This window comes from Eretmochelys imbricata, chromosome 2, assembly GCF_965152235.1.
Source record: "Eretmochelys imbricata isolate rEreImb1 chromosome 2, rEreImb1.hap1, whole genome shotgun sequence".
NCBI classification, from domain to species: Eukaryota; Metazoa; Chordata; order Testudines; family Cheloniidae; genus Eretmochelys; species Eretmochelys imbricata.
This window is the reverse complement of record NC_135573.1, coordinates 157,552,775-157,570,143: the sequence shown is the minus strand read 5'-3', so window position 1 is coordinate 157,570,143 and position 17,369 is coordinate 157,552,775. Positions and strand designations below refer to the sequence as shown.

The 17,369-nt window shown below is 47.6% G+C and overlaps 1 protein-coding gene across 1 annotated transcript in view; it reads right to left on the bottom strand.

Moving 5' to 3' along the window:
• TPPP (tubulin polymerization promoting protein) overlaps positions 1 to 16,545 on the bottom strand; it is a 105,887-nt gene extending 89,342 nt beyond the window's left edge. The window contains exon 1 of the mRNA XM_077810896.1: positions 16,478 to 16,545. The gene's annotated coding sequence lies outside the window, so the exon portion shown is untranslated. The remainder of the gene's footprint in view (positions 1 to 16,477) is intronic.
• Positions 16,546 to 17,369: the final 824 nt, after the last annotated feature.

Sequence of the window (17,369 nt, the reverse complement as noted above, 5' to 3'; positions counted from 1 at the left end):
AAACACAATTTTTAACAGAGCATTCTAGATGCTGTTTATACAAGAGAGATTTTAATTGGTTGTAACTATAGTGCCCTTGTTGCCAAGACGGAGACTGCTCTGCGGGGCGGTTCCTTCCCAAGAAGCTCCTTTTCGCCCCAGCAGCACCTGTTCCTAAGCACCCGGAGTATATATACACACACACCCCTGAATAGTACAAATATAGTACAAATATAGCGAAGGGAAATATAGATGTGCAGAGTCATAAATGGGGAAAAACAAGAGGGGTAGAAGATAGGGGGAGAGGTAGAACAAGGTAACATCCAACACGAGGACCTGCGGGGACTAAGCCCTGCATCTAGACTCAGCGTTCCGGAATACTGGGCAGAGTTCCAGTCCTGCAGAGTCTTGGCTGTCTTTGGTGCCAGTAAACTTTCTCCAGCAAAACCCTGCAGTGCCCTCTTCAAACGCTCTCTGCAAACCCACACAGAGCAACAACCTCCCAAGAGGTGCTGCCTAGGGGGAGGAGGGTCACGTGCTCCCCCTCCCCCAGCTTTCTGCCAGGGTTTATATGCCCTGCCCTAAACCGTGCTGCATACCACCAGAACCTTTAAATTGGAGGTTTTCAAACTATGGGGCACGCCACCTGGGGAGCACAGAGGAAAGTTCAGGGGAGCCAGCGGTGATGCCAGATGGCTTAGGCTTCAGCCCAGCACAACGGGGCTCGGGGCGGGAGTGCCACGTCCACCCCGACTCACCTCTTTTTGTCTGGGTGGGAGGGGCATAACCAAAATTTGTAACACAAAGGGGGAGCTTAGCTCAAAAAGTTTGAAAACCGCTACTTTAAATTGGCCCTCCCACTATCAACAGTTACACATTGTCTCTGCCCAAGGCCAAGTCACAACCCCCAGTACTCACAGCCGCGTACGGCTGTGCACGACAGTGATACTGGGTCCAGCTCCAGAGTGTCCTTCTCAGATGATTCCTCCCTGGCACAGTGCTCATCTGGCTCCCATCCTGGGGCATCCCTGGTCAGCCGCTGTGTCCCTCCTGGGCTTTGAATCAGTTCTTAGCTGCATAGGTGGTGAGTGAACCGGTCCCTCGGGGAGACTAGCCCCCAGCCCCACCCCTTCTGCCCGAGGCCCCCCCCCGCATGGCCGGAGGATCCCCAAGCCCCACCTCCCCCTGAGGCCAAAGGAGCCCCAGCCTGCCTTCCCTGGCCACCCTGTGGGGGAATGAGGGCAGGGCCTCAGGGGTGGAGCGTGGACAGGGCTAAGCCTCCCCTGGCCTACAACACCCGTTGTCCATGCTTGGCTGCTTTGCTAAATGAGGGTCTGCTCACTGTAGGCCCTCTTGGCTGAAGCTACTGGCACACACATGCCCCTGTGGGTCCTTCTATCTTCCCTTCCCTTCCCTCCCCTCCCCCTGGAATAAACAGCCCTTCCTCTCCCTCAGGACAAAGTTTTAAAGGGGCCATGCTCTCTAAACCCCAACAAAAAATAATCCTTGTTGTCCACAGCAAGGTGGGCAACTCTAGGCAGCAGATCTCCAGCAGCAGACCCAGGTCCCCTACTGGTTGAGAGCATCCCCAGCATCCAACCCACTGTAAGGGACCCAGGCTTAGGCAGTCTGGTGCAGAAGTCTCAGGTGGGATGATGTCTGACCACCAGGGATAGGAGTCACCAGGCAGGCGTTGGAGGAGTGGCAAGGCCAGGTCCCGTAAGCAACCAGGTCAGAGTCTGATCGAGGTCGAAGACTGGAGATCAGAGGCAGTACCAGGCTAGCATCAAGAGGCAGGAATAGGGGTTGAATCCAGACTGGAATGAGAGACCGGAGATCAGAAGACAAGGCAAACTCCGGCGTTGAAGCAGTCTGAAGTCTGTGTAGTGGCCCAGACAACTTCCTGGGGCAACCCCTGGGGTTAAGGAAGGGCACTTGGCCAAATCAGCAGGCCACAGGATACTGTCACTCCTGGTCTCTTGGGTGGTACTTCCTGCAGTGCCTACTCTCTGCAGTGATCCCTGGATGCAGCTCTGCCTGGCTGTGGGGTGGCACTGTGGGAATATCAGACACCCCAAACTCTGCAGAACTGGGTTCTAGTCCCTGGGTCCTTACACCCACAGGACCCTGGGGGTGGAATAGGTTCCCACAAGGCAACTTGCTTCCCCCCCCTCCCACCCTGTGGTATAAATGATCATACATCAGCACATGCCCAGGCTGCCCTTCCTTGGAGGAACAGCTAGGCTGGCTGTCAGGCACCAGCTGAAGTGCTACCACTCACCATGGAGGCAAAAGGTCAGGTCCGTAAGGCATGAAGTCAAGGGCATGTAGGTTTAGAGTGGCCATTCAAAGTACAGCATTCTCTTCCCACATTGTCCCTTCCTCATTGGGCCCTCTAGGGCCCCCCACAGCTTTGGCAGTGTAAGGGACTCACTTCACAGTGGAGCCTCTGGAACGGTCAGCATGGGATCTCCACCTTCACCATGTCTTTGTGCAATGACAAGGAGGACCAATGCTGTGGGAGCCTCCTAAACAGGATGTCTGCTATACCTCACTTCATCCTCACTCCCCCAGGAGCTGGGCATCCAGACAGACCAGGTAGATCATCACCAGGACCACGTCCAACTCATGGTGCTAGCAGGCTCAGAATCCATGGAAACATCCTCATTAGGGAACAGTACTCGTCCCACAAGTAACAGATGATTCCAGCAGAGAGATCTGGCAGGGTCATAACTGCCCTCTGAGCATATATAATATACTGGTAGGTCCCACAGTTTCTCCTCTACAAAGTATGGGTGCGACTCCCATCAGCCAGCAATTTTGTGTTTTCCCTGATTCCAGGCCAAAACTCAATCACCAATCTGGAGCTCCTGTTACCTCACTCACCAGTCCTAAAGGGCTTTATTTTGTTGATTCTGATGACCCGAGACTTGTGTCGCTATCTGATATGCCTCCTTCAATTGATCGCTCAGCCAAGTCTCATACCCCAAATAGGTTTCCAGTAGCGCCCCGTGTGAAAACACTCAGAGATCAACTGGCAATTGGGCTTCTCAAGCAATCATCAGCATATATGGTGTGTACCCAGTTGCATCATGCCAAGTGCAGTTATAGGCACGTACCAAGTGCTCCACATGCCAGCTCCAGTATTTCTTCTGCCGAGGCTCCAGGGTTCCCAGCATGCTGAACTATGTGCAGTTCACTTGTTTTGGCAGCAGATCCTCTTGCAAATGGTAATGGGTGGCATGAGACTTTTTGATCCCCATGATCTTGCACGGTTCTTTTATTAACCAGCTCCCAAAATCCCTTCTCAAGCAGGACTTTGGAAGCCATGGAAGCTTTCTGATCCTTGGTGGGGTAAGCCTGGGCGTAACAAGTAAAATGGTCAGTCACCATCAAAGATATTAGCAGTACCCCAGTGGTCAGGCTCTAGACAGAAAATCCATAATGACACACTTCCTGGGTGCCAAACTTGTGATGTTGACAAGAGGAACTGCCTGCTTAGGCAGTCTTGTCAGATTACACCTGGTGCAGGTGTGAACACGATGGGCTTCTGCCCTCATTAAAAAGTCTCCTGTCGCAAACCAATAGGTGGATCCATTCCTTTAGCAAAAGGACCTCCCTTTGGGCGACTCACCCACATAGCTTTGAAGTCCTTTCCCCTTTCCAACCCATAAAGGGGATCCGTCATCTGTGAATCGGCTCACTGGGAATGCTCCATCTGTTCATCCCTCAGTCTGGGCAGCAGAGGGTCCTTTACTCTAGTAAAACTTGAGTAGACTGTGGGTGTGGGTGTGGCTTCTGGTGGTACCACAGATAGTCAATCACTCATTCTCCATTAGTTGTGGATTTATCCTCTACATCAGATACCCACTGGCATAATGCTCTCAAATCAGGAATCCCCACATCCATCCAAGCATTGAGAGATCAGTCCTCAGTTTAACGCCAATGAGACAAGGCATCTGCATCCATTGCCTGGGCCAATAATGCATGGTGAAATCATAGGCAGAGTGTGCTGCTAACCACCGGCGCCCTGCTACAGATAATTTTGCTGTTCTCTTGACATACAGCAAAAAGGTTATCATCAGTCTTCACGATAAACTCAGTCCCATAGAGGTAGTCATGGAACCTCTCACACAGTCCACTTTAATGCCAGGAACTCCACTTGATGAGCAGTGTAGTTCCTCGCAGGGGGCGTGAGGCCTCGACTTGCAACAGCTACTGGCTGAAATTTGCCCTTGTGTTTTTGATAAAGGACAGCTTCTAACCCGGTATAGCATGCATCAATATGAAACTCACGTGGCTGGGTGGGATCAGCGTACACCAAGACAGGTGCTTGAGTGAGTTGTCGAATGTTTTTCCAGAAAACTTTTTTACACTCGGCAGTCCACTGCTTTCTGAAAGGTGCACTCACATTAAAGTATTGATCCCGGCATGGGTTCCCCTTCTTATTTATGGGGGATATCCCTCAGTGAGCTCTGTGGTTTCATGCAGAATGTGGGGAAAATTCTTTATCAACCTGCGGTAATTGCCACAGAATCCCAGAAATAACTAATTCCTTGAAGGTCATGGGCCTTGGCCAAGTGGTTAATGCCTTCACTTTCTCCAGGTCCGCAACCATACCATCTGTAGATGCTGTGTGTCCCAAATGCCTTACACACATCTGGCAGATGATGCACTTGTCCAGGGATAAGTTGAAGCCAGTCTCTTCCAAAAGCTCCAGGACTTTGCATGGTCGAGCTTCATGTTCTCCTAAAGTGTGCCTAAATCCCACAATGTCATCCAGGTACACCAGGCACTCTAACAGGTGCACATTCCCTACCACCCACACCATGAATTGTTAAAATGTGGCTAGAACCCTGGACACCCCCCAAAGCACATGATTAAATTGGTAAAATCCCAAGGAGCAGATGAAAGCTGTCTTCTCCTGGTCCTTCTGTGCCATGGATACTTGATAGTATCCACTGCAGAGATCAAGGATAGAGAACCAGCAACTGCCTTTCAGGCTATCCAAGGTATTATGTACTGGTTGCGGAGCGTCCACCAGTTCTGAGTGTGATAATCAATGCACATGCACACCTTGCCACTTCTCTTTTGCACTACAGCAACTGGCAACGTGTATAGGATCCCGGATGCCTCAACGATACTAGTTTCGGCCAGCTCCCGCAGGTGCCACCTCACATCTTCGATGTCAGTGGGGGTTAATTATCTTGACCCCTCTCGTAAAGGCCAGTTGTCCTGCATTTGGACATGGTGCTCCACATCTTGAGCACAACTTATATTCCACTTGTGCATAGCGAAAACAGCCTTCCTTTCGACTAAGTTCTCACACAGGCAGTCCTTTCACTGAGCAGAAAGAGAGGAATCCACCTGGAAACTGTCCCTCCCCAAGGGTTTATCCTCAATTTCCTCTTGGGATGCGGGCCCCCTCACTCTCCAATATGCAGCTTTACATAAAGCATGCATTGGCAGCTCCTGCAGGTAGTTGTTTCCCACCATCTCATGGAACTTCCACACCAATCTCTGAAACTGGTTTACATTTGTTCTTAGGATTCAGGGTGCACACATTGTTCATTCCGGATCTGAGCAGACCAGCACCAACATTTCTATTTCCTGGGTTGCCCTGTGTTGTCCTTCAGAAATCGGACCTTCAAAAGGATATATCCCCAATAAGGGCAGAAGTCACAACCATTTCCCAGACTGTCAGGCCAGACAGGGGGTGCAACAATAAATACCGCAGGTGTTCTTGGTAGCAAGATTAATAAAGTATGGTGATCTGCCATCTGCTGTCCAACAATGCCTCACACAATCATCCTCCTATATGGATAAACACTGCAGTCTGGGGTCCTATCAGCCCATTTGGTTTAACCTTTGTCTGTGGTTTTTCCTGGGGAGCTTTGGACTTTCAGGGTTTCCCTGGAGCTCCCCAACAGTTCACTACAGTTGTCGGGATACAGCTACATTGTCTGTCTCGTTCTGGTAGTCCAAGGCATAGTGCCCAATTCTCTCTCAGTTGTAACAGGTATCTTCTTGTGGACTATCACCCCTTCAACTGTCCTCCCTTTGCAGCCCACTCCTGCTACTTACCCTGCCACCTGCAAGATGGGGATTGTCCCAGTCTTCACCATGGCCACTTCTCAGGTCAATTCTCTCAGAGCCACCACCGATGGGGCCTCTTCCCTTTCTTCGAGCCCTACAGCAGTGTGACTCCCTGCCTTCTTCAGCTGCATCACTGCATCCACCCACAATGATCACTCCTCCTCTTCAGGTATTCTCAGATAGGGTCATGGAACAGGGGAGGGTTGGGTCCTCCTTCCACATTATCATCCCATCTTGTTGGGTGACCCGAAGGATCTGGTCCAACCCAGTGGAATCACTACCTGTTGCAGCAAGTGCTCTAGTCTCTTGATGAAATCTGACAGACGTCCACGGGGCTCCTGATAGGTGTGATGGAAATGATAATACAGCTCTTCACCATTGTCAGTGTTGCTGTAGATGCTCTCAAGAGTGGCTAAATGGTCTTGCACCATTGTAGCCAGTTGGGAGTCTTTCAGGGTTTGGACGATTCAGATGGTAGGTCCACACAGATTCTTGAGCACCCATTTCTGCTTCTGGGCATCTGAGCATTCCCACTCTTGGGCAAGGGGCACTGCAAAATCCCTCCAGGTCTCATAATCATCCTTCCCCAAGGATATGGGTGACACTCCTGAGAAAGAACATAACTGCTTGTATGGTGCATTTTCATATGCCGGCTTCAATGCATCTTTGAGGGCATTCCCGAGCTTGTTAGCCCACTCTAACATTCTGGGTGCTGCAGGTGCCAGAGCACCTCCCAGTGCTGAGATTAATTCCTCTCTAATGAATCTTCCTCAAGTGATGTGAGCATACCAACAAAGCGCTGTTCTGGTCCCAGGATTTTCTAGGGGGTAACTCCCACCTGCAGCAATTTGGGAGCCTTGTCCAGATACTTCCTTCGCGTGAGTACATAGAGATACCAGGCCTTTCACTACATGGATGTAAATACAGCTGCAGCTCTTCACTCTCTCCAGTATTCCCACTGCATCTAGGTTCTCCTCAATTTCACTGGGTTCCATCTTTTCCAGAAACCCTATCAACAGCACCCCCTTAGTTTCTGAGATCCGCACACCTTGGCACACATCTTTTAGTAATCCCCTCTCTTTGCTTTTCTGACTGAGAGAAATCACTCAGGTGTCTCTTTGCTCTGCAGAGTAGTGCTCAGGGTGCATGATGTCGCTGTGTGCATGTGTGTACTGCACATACCCATATGGAGTAGTCAGCAGCAGGGATCAAACCCAGGACCTCTTGATCTTAATGCATGAGCTAAAAGATATTCCTCTATTAGCCAAGTCTGTAGCAGGCTCATAAAGCTATAGGTGGCCTAGCCCCACTAATGGGGGACAGAATGCTACACCAAGGGCGGGGAAGCACATCCCGAGCTTCAGAGACTTCCCAGCTGAAGTCCCCATACGGGCCACCAGATGTAACAATAGCGCCCTTGTGGTCAAGATGGAATTTGTTCTCTGGGCAGCTCTGGGCAAGAAAAGGCATGCCCTGGAATGCAGCAAAACTCCCTTCCATCCCATAGGCACCTGCTCCAAACCCCCTACAGTAAACACACACAATAGTACACCAAATATAAAGAAGGGAAATATTTATTTTTAAAGTGATGAATGGGGAAAAACAAGAGTGGGTAGAAGACAGGGAGAGAGGAAGAACAGGGGTACATCCAAAATGTGGACCCACAGGGGTCCTGCATCTAGACTCAGAGTTCAGGAATCCTGGGCAGAGTTCCAGTCAGGCAGTGAGTCTTGGGTGCTCCTGGTTGTCTTCCATGCCAGTAAACTTTCCCGAAACACACCCTTCCAGTGCCCCCTTCTGCCACACTCTGCAAATCCAGAGCGACAACCTCTCAACTTAGCTAGCTACAGGCTCCCTCCTTATTTTCAATGCAAAGTCACAAGCCCCATTACTCACAGGCCCATACAGCTCCGGGTGACAGTAACACTGGGTCTGGCTCTGGTTTGTGCTCCTCAGGGGATTCCTTCCTGATACGGTGCTCCTCCTAGCTCCTGTCCTGGGATGTCTCCGGTCAGCCGCTCTGTCCCTCCTGGGTTTCGGACCGGTTCTTGGGTGCTTCACTACATAAAGGCCTGTTCACTGTAGGCCCTCACTCTCCTTCACTCCCCTCCCCTCGGAACAACCAGCGCTTCCTCTCCCTCAGGATGAGGTTTTAAAGGGGTCATGCTCTCTAAACCCCAACATTAGCATATAGCACTAAACCCTTTTAGTTTTTTAGTTTTTCTTTTTTCTTGATTGCATCTCTCTCTCTGTTTTGCTTAAATATAGACAAAATTTGATCTTGCTGTTTTAAAAATATTCCATAAGTGCATTTATAGATAAATAATTACAAACAGAAAATAGAATTGTGTCACATTAAAGCAACAGGGACAAAACTCAGAGGGAATTTTTTCCTCATTTTGGGGTTAACATTTATACCGAGTAAAGGGATTAGCAACTGGAGAAATGAAATCTCCTTATTCAGATGTAGTTGCTTGTGGCAATTCAGTGCAAGCTTCCCTTGCAGTGCATCTACAGCTATCAATTAGAATCAGAGTTACTGCAGTCCCTTTTTGAGCTCTGCTCTGGACTGAATTTCTTCAATTTGGGCCCAAATCTGCGGGATACTGAGCACTCAACTTGGTCAGCAAATGGCATGATTGCTGTGAGATGTGGACCATGTACTGTTCACTGCAGAGTGAAGCCTAAAGATCTTTTCCACAATTTTTCAAAGCATTGTGAAGGACTTAGCCATGCAACTTTCATTCATTTAATTGGCTTTATGAGGAACTGTGTGCCTAAACGCGTACTTGTGCCTAGCACTATGGACAGGGTAAGGCAGGTAGACTATACAGAGCTGCATAAAGACAACTGTTGAAATGCTCATTGCCGCCAATTTACATACACAGTAATAATAATAATAAATAATAATAATACAATAATACTGATTACACACCTTTCCTAATGCTTCTTTTAGTTTGCAAAATAGTATTTCAGACTTTTATGAAGTTACACATGCCATTCAAGAGAACTGCTTTAGATAAAAGAAACAAAAAAAAGAGACTTGATTCTGATCTGAGAACCAAATGGTTGTTATTGTTTTATTACAAAAACCAAAGATAACTACCTTTATAATTTATAAATGTTGCAAGATTGCTGATGTACATAAAGTAAAGTAAGTTCAATTTCCACAAAGAAAACAGAAACTTCCTCAGGTTGCTTAAAGGGGGAACACACCACAACATTAACCCTTAAAAGCAAGGATATATCCAGTTAAGATATCCTTCTTTAACATACCTTAACACACACACACACACACACACACACACACACACACAGCTAAACTCCACCGCTCTGTAAATAAGTCACATACACCTCTGGCATGTACAGTAATATCATACACACACAACATTCCTCACAATCACATTGTAACAAGAATTTTTTACTCCAACCGGCAACATCAACACCTCAGTATGCAGGTGAATTGTATGATGAGTTATTCTCCACCTTACTAGCTTTGCATCACCTGAGGATTCCTCCTACATTGAGTCTATTCCCAGATCTGCTGGGTTGCCATTTGCTGGCAAAGTAGCTCCAATGGACTGTAGTGGAACAAAGAATCAAGCCCACAATATTCTGCAATTGTCCATGCATAGGAAGGAAGCAAGCCAACAGGTCCACTACAGGTTTCACAGAAATATATGAACAATATTCCACTATTTGCAATGAAAAGGCTGGGTCCAAATTCACTTGATTACAATACAGCATGAAAGGAGCCACCACTATTCAGTCCAGTCATTTCCTTGCTATGCTGTGAGGAAGCGGCTGGACAAAATACTCATACAAAGTGATAATTTCAAAGTATTTTTTTTTCTATTTTAGCCTGGTAGCTCTTCTCAACTGTCTCCTGTATTTCATTAAATAAACAGCTCCAGAGTTCCAGCCACAGTAGCCTTTAATTCCAGATAAGAGCCTGGGCCAAATTAAGTCAAGCCACTAACCTTGGGAGAGCTTCCGTATCAGCCTGAACCACTCATGTTCTGACCTCTTTTCTGTAGTATACTACTATTTTGAACTTCTATAGCACCTTTTCATCCGTGGATCTTAAAACATTTTTCCAAAACATTGCCTAATGAGGACTCAGCTCTCCAGGAGGTAGATAAGAGATCATTTCACCCACCACTAAAATGGGGAGGAGCACAGCAGCTGTTCAAAAGCGTACAGCAATTCTATACAACTAGTTAGCACATGGAATACTGTGAACAACTAAAAATCTAGCAGGAAATCAGTCAGAATGTAATTAACAGAAATGGAATTTGGTCAGGAAAATGGAGTTAACAGCCCTATTATTACAATAAGCACCGTGGAATTTTTAATGGCCAGTCATGACCTGTTGAAAAATTGGTCAGGATGCAGAAAAGAGACACAAAAATGATTTGAGGCTAGAGAAAATGCCTTACAGTGAGAGACTAAGAGCTCAATCTGTATAATTTATCAAAAAGAAGATCAAGAGGTGACTGACTTGATCACAGTGTATAAGTACCTTCAAGGGAAAAAGTTACTAAGTATAAAGGGCTTTTTAATCTAGTGGAGAAAGGCATAACAAGATCCAATGGCTGGAAGCTGGAGCCAGACAAATTCAGATTAGAAATCAGGCACACACTTTTAATAGTGAGGGTGATTCATCATTGGAACAAACTACCAAGGGAAGCAGTGGATTCTTCAGAGCAAGACTGAATGCCTTCGTATATCAGTCAAACACAAGTTATTGGTCTCAAAACAGGTGTAACTGGGTGAAATGTAATAGCCTGTGATATACAGGAAATCAGACTATATAATCTAATGGTCCCTTCCGGACTTAAACTCTATGAATGAATGGCCTCATCAGTTTTACCGCTAATCCATAAGAGCAAGTACATCTAGCAGCATACTGTGCAGGCAGTGGTTCAGTACCAGATAAGATGGGGGGCGGGGGGAAGACATCACTGAATCATCAGCAGTGCTTTCTGAAACCACCTGTGAGTTTCTTTAAGATTAGCCATTCAGTGACTGGTGCACCCCAACATTGCTTAGCTTGGGAGAGTGGGGAGGTATGTCCGCACTGCAAGTGAAGGCATGATCATAGATGGGGTAGGTATAGCCTGTGTTAGCTTTAGTCTAGCTAGTGTGGATGACCACATCATGCAGATGTGTCGGCACAGGCTTCAATACAGGCTAGCAGTGCAAGTATTGTATGTACTATGTTGCTAGCCCCTGCCACTGCGTCTATGCTGCTGTCGTTCCCTGGGCTAGCTAAATTAAAGCTAGCATGGTTATGCCTCCCTGGGTTACCTGTACAGACATACCCTAATAAAGGCTCCCTGAGGGATTCTGTTCCAGTCCTTTTCTTTTGAGAGGGAACTCAGACTGTTACCTGTTACAGACACTGTCTTTACCAGGTGCTCCTTTAAGTCCTTTCAAGATAAACAGAGTCTTTAACATTTAACTTCAAAACCAAAAGGTCTCAGGTCCTTCCAATATAGGGATTCCTTTGTCAACAGAATTTGTTAGGACTTGCACTTTCAAAGCACTAATTAGGCTAAATACTCCATTCAATGCTGTACTTTAAATTTGCCTTTAATATCTTGACAGGAACAGGCATACTGTTTCTATGCGCTTCCCTCAGTGAAACAGGCTGTTACCTTCAGGGGCTTCACTATATGGTCAGTTTTCTTCAAACATCTCTCTAACATGTTCATTTTGTTTGATGTCCCCTACATTTAAACTTTGAGAGACAGAAGTACACTGAAGCAAGTAATATTTGCCAGCAATTAGCTCTATGACAGCTGTAGTACACCAGAGGTTCTCCACCTTTTTCTTTCTAAGCCACCCCCCTCCATGCTATAAAACCTCCACAGCCCAGCTGTGCTACAACAACTGTTTTGCTGCATATAAAAGCCAAGACGGGCGTTAGGGGGTAGAAAACAAGGCAATTGCCCAGGGCCTTACACCACAGGGGGCCCCGTGACGCTAAGTTGCTCGGGCGATACAGCTCATGGCCCCGGGCTGCAATCCTGTACGGTGGGGCTTTGGCTTTCTGCCCGGGGCCCTAGTGAGTCTAACACCGGTCATGCTTGGAGGACCCCCTGAAACCAGCTCACGGCCCCCCAGGAGGCCCCGGACCCCTGGCTGAGAACCACTGGGGAGGACAGTAGCACTGTAGATGCAGGGAAAGCTTCAGCATCTGCATTAACTACATGGACCTTGAAGAAGTCTGGGTTGTCACTCTTGCTCTTTGGCATTATTCCAGCACCAGATAAAGTCCATGTTTACATGCTTCCAGACCACACAAAAGACATGTGCATGCATACACATGCACATATGTGCAAAAAGAATAGCAGAAAAAGAAGGAACAGCAAAGAAACCTATAAGAGCGGCACAGTTTAGGCTCCCTCTTATTTACTTATCTTTTAAAAATCCAATTGTATACCTGCTGCCCAGTCTAAAGTCCTGAAACAGCTCCTCTTCTTGGGAAAAGCTGATTTAACTGCCCCACCCGCCTCTCTCTGTCTCATGCTCATGCACCACAAGCACACAGAGAATGATTTTCCACTTGTTCAGATGAACTCAAACTTAGGTCTCATCTACATTTTAAATTTAGGTCAACATAGCTACGTTGATCAGGGTGTGTGAAAAATCCGCACCCGAGTGACATAGGTCTGCCAACCTAATCCCCAGTGTAGACAAAACAAGGTCAATAGAAGAATGTTTCCATAGACCTAGCTCAGAAAAGTGGTGTTCCTACACAGACAGAAAACCCGTCCATCACTGTATGCTTTGTCTACCCTACAGAGTTATGCCAGCATACCCCTAGGGTATAGTCCTTAGAGAGTAAACATATCTTGAATTACTGCATGCCAAGAAAACAAGGCCAGCACAAAATCAACCTGAGAGACACTATATCACTAGTACTGTAGATAAATCCCCTTAGGTAGAAAAAGGCCCTTGCAGCCTGGCAAGGCTTGCTAGTACCTGTGCATTCCGATATTCAGCCACACACCCAACCCAGAAAACCAGCAGATCTCATTTCCAGGAACAAAGCAGCTGACAATCCAAAAGCAAAAAAAACCCAAACACAGAGCAGAAATGGTGTACAAGAAAGCAGAGCCATTTTGGATTCTAGCACATGCACATCCCCATCATGAAAGCTGTTAAACTCAAGCATTTTAACTGGCTAGTAGAAGCATGTAAGAACCTCTCCTGCCTATATGTACACAATGATCTCCATTTTTAATCTGATAAAGTTCCTCCTCAACCCACTGCACATAATCTACTCCAGACTTGTGCCAATTTGAGGCCAAAGATAACTTTCACTGGGGAGATGTCTGAGCACATGAGATTTCTAAAAGGAACAATAGTAACAGACACTTAACTATAGCAGGTCTTCAGGTCAACTAATATCAATCTTTTCTCCACTTTTAAAGCAAGCATTTAAAACACTAGTGTGAGAGAACTGTCTATTCATGACAAGCAAAAGGTGATAATTGTTGCTCTGACCCACCAAAATGACACACATGCCATATTTACAAAGAGAGGCATTTCAAGTGAAAAAGAGACAAACTAGTTTAATTTCATTGAAATCCATTGCATGAGAAGGTCTTTTCAAAGAGAGAGAGAGAGAGAGAGAGGAAAAATTAAAAATACTTTGCTAAACACTATGGTCTCTCTTCCTTAAATAGGGTCAGCAGGTATGCATGAGTAAGAGGGTGAAGTAAGTCAGCCAATTATTATGCTGAAGAAAGTGATGTTCTTGTTATGGGAACCATCACAAAGAAAATCAGAATTGGTTTGCAAATATTGGCACATCCTTATACTGCAGAAAAATCAGACTAGTATGACAAGTAAACTATGTAATGCAAGAGAATGCTTGAATTTCTATGGTGCATTGCTATTTTACCTGGTAACTGTATTGAGCTTTTCCTCTCGGAGTGCACATTTCAGTCCAGCTAGTTACCCAAATTGAAACATTAGATGGCTTATCCTTTAGTCAGTCTATACCTAGACATACAATTAAGTCTTTTAGTCTGTGCACAGATGATACACATAACCATCAGATAGGCTTAGTGGCCTCTCCTCCTTAAGAGTACTAGTTTGTCTTTGTTGTTTTAGTACAAAGTTGAGGGCTCTAACAAAACAATGTTTAGGAAAAGCCACACTGCATTTAGCTATATGTAGTGTAGCTAGAATGTCATAAATAAAAATAGCTCCATTTTCAGCACAGTCAGTCAATCTGTAGCCTAAAACATGTATTAAGATAGAACGATAAATAACTGCCATACATAAACTTCAATGTATACAGACCTTTTTCCAGTTACAATAATCTTAAATATAATAATAGTGAGGGGGAGGATCTACATTATCTGTGAATTGTTCTATGCATGGCTCCATAAAACCGAACGCTCTTTTAATACTTAACAGTGGACATTGCACTTAGGCAGTCACAAGTGACACACTGGTTGCAGACATATGGCTGTGGTCACAGACACAAAAGAGCTCAATACAGCCATTAGACAAAAAAAAGTTGTAACTAATTTTGAAAGGCATGTAGCTACTGGCAAGAAGAAACGATTGCTGAAATGTTAAGAACCAAAATTGAAACTTTTCATATCTGTGCTCTTGTTAACAATCATCATTTAAGCCTGAGAACACAGCCTACAATAAAAATTCTTTACACTTCCCCATTTGTTCTCAATTTTTCATTTTAACAGAAAAAAAAATCTTTAAATCCCACTGAGAATGGATATGCAAATATTATAAAGGACAAGTTATCTAAAGACATAAACAGAGCTATGTTAAAAGATTCTCCCCTGGCAGCAAGATCAGCGAAAACAAAATCATTTTTTGTAATCACATTTCAAAGTTTTCCTGGTTTATGTCAAAATGAAAGGCAAGTCTTTGCACAAACTGCCCCAGTGACATTTTGAAGCGTTCATGGTGAAAAAGCTGTGTTTCCCAGGGAACAATTAAAAAAGTATGCACTGTACCAAATTTCTGAACTTAAAAAAAATCCGTTTTCATACTTGAATATTCAAACACTAATATTTTGCAATACTAATGGGAGAAAAAAAATCCTACTTGCCCAAAGTAGAGCTGCAGCCATTCACAAACCACTAGTTTTACCAGAGTTTGAAGTATTAATTTCAACTACTTACTTTTATAATGAACTAGCTCTGAAAAAGGTAATTGGCTAATTTAAAATATTGTGTGTTTTCTCACTTTTTTCTTTCTTATATATGGTATTTTGCTTTTCTACCTGGTGTCAGTCTGTTCTCTGGGAGCATTCTTGTATGCCGGAAACTGGAATTTTTGGAGGGTTGTTTAGATCTGCTTTGTGTAGCTTTATATGACAAATCTCGAACTAATAGTGAAATGTTTTTAATAATTGGATGCTTTCTACCCACCAGACACTTTATAAGGCGACTGCCTGTTCTGTATCAAAACACAAGGGATTTCATAATGAGGGACTTAAGAAGCTCTGGGGAAACAGGAATAGGTAGTTTTACGTTAGTAAGGTGAAATAAAATTAAAACATTTACACAATTAATGCAGAGCCAGATATCACCTGGAACATTTGGGTGAACAAGTCCGGTGAAGGCAGCGCTCTCTTCAGCGTGGAATGAAGGGAGCATTGCGCGACGCGGGCTAAACAGTCACCCAGGGAGTGCTACTAACATCAACCATGCAAGAATCCAGCTCCCTCCAAGGCAGGTGCTGTCGCATGTCCTCCAAGCAGGGGAGCGGGAGGAGGCGTCCTACTCAAGGATGCAGCTACCAACGCTCACGGGCTCCATCCTGCACTGTTAGACAAGATGCAGCTGGAGCAAGATCCCAGCTGCCTGGCACTGGTCTGATGGCCGATCCAGAGAAGGGAAACAGCTTTACACTGCGCCTCTCTCCTGCTCCTACCCCAGTGGGAGAGGGAACGTCGCCCCAATAAAGAGCGCAAAAGGCCAGGCTGGGAGGGTGCTAAAGACGAGCTCCCTGCCCGGTTCTCTATCCCCCCGGGGGCAGATGGCTCTATAACGCCGGGAACGTGCAACAAGCGCACCTAGGCGCCTCGGGCAGGTTGCGCGCAGCGACCGCATCCTGCCGGTGAGCCGGAGCAAAGTCCACCGCAAACGCCGCTCTCCGGCGCGGTGGCAGCCCAGCAGAGGCCATCCCGGGCCGCTCCGCTAACGCCACCAGCCCCGCCAGCCAGTCCCGGAGCCCGGCGGCGGCTCCACTTGCCGCCCTCGCCGCGGCGCGCCGGGGGATGGCGAGGGGCTGCAGCCCGCGCTGCGCCTCAGCGGCACCCGCAGCGCCAGCCCCCGGCAGCGCCCTGCGCTCCGCCTGCCGCGGGGACGCCTTGCGCTGCCCTCGCCCCCTTGCCAAGGCGCCCACTTACCCCTCGGCTCTGAGCGGGAGCGGGTCCCCCCCAGCCTGGCCGCCACCCGGGAGCCGACGCACGCAGGGAAGCCCAGCCACCGCGAGCCGGGCGCCGCCGCCCCGCCCCCGCTGGGCTGGCATTGGTGACCGCCCCGGCGCCCGCCCCCATAGGCTGAGCGGGGCGGGCCCCGCCCTGGCTCCCGTCGGGTGTGAGGTAATGAATTAGCGCGCCCAGAGCCGCTGCCTTAAATGGCTGGTTGCTGCCCGGCCCGCCGCGCCTGCTCTCTGTCCCCTCGCGCGCCTCCCCGGCGCTGCTGCTGCGCCCGGGGCCCGGCGGCAGGTGCCCGGGCAGGTAGGGGGCAGGCAGCGAGCGGGAGGCCAATCACAGCGCCGCGGGGGCGGTGGCTCTGCTGCGGGAAGGCTGGAGCTCGGCGCCCCTGGCTGCGTTTTGCATCCTAGCCCTCGCATGGCATCGGCGCCCCCTGGCAGCAAGCCTAGCTGCTCCTGCAACCCCCACCCCCAAGTCTGTCCTTGCAGAGGGGGCCACGTTGCCCTGGGGCCGGCCAAATTCCTCGGCCTCGCTGGACCCTGGTTAGCCGCTGCTGCTCCCAGCGCCTTGGAAATCTGACCCTGGATGTTCCCAGAATCCCAGCACCGCAGGGACCTGGCCTCGGGAGCCTGGCCGAGTTTGGCCACAAATGCAGAAATGGTTCCATCAATCTCGAGAACAAGTGTTGCTTCTACTATTCCTCTGAAAATCACCAAACACCTTCCCTCTCTTCCCCCCCCCCCCAAGACATTTTGGTACCTGGGAGGTGGGAAAAGGGCTAATCTGGAGTTTGTGCCCTGGGGTCAGGATTTTTAAGATGCAGCAGAAGCAGCTAAACAAATTTAAGCAGTGGAAGTTATGC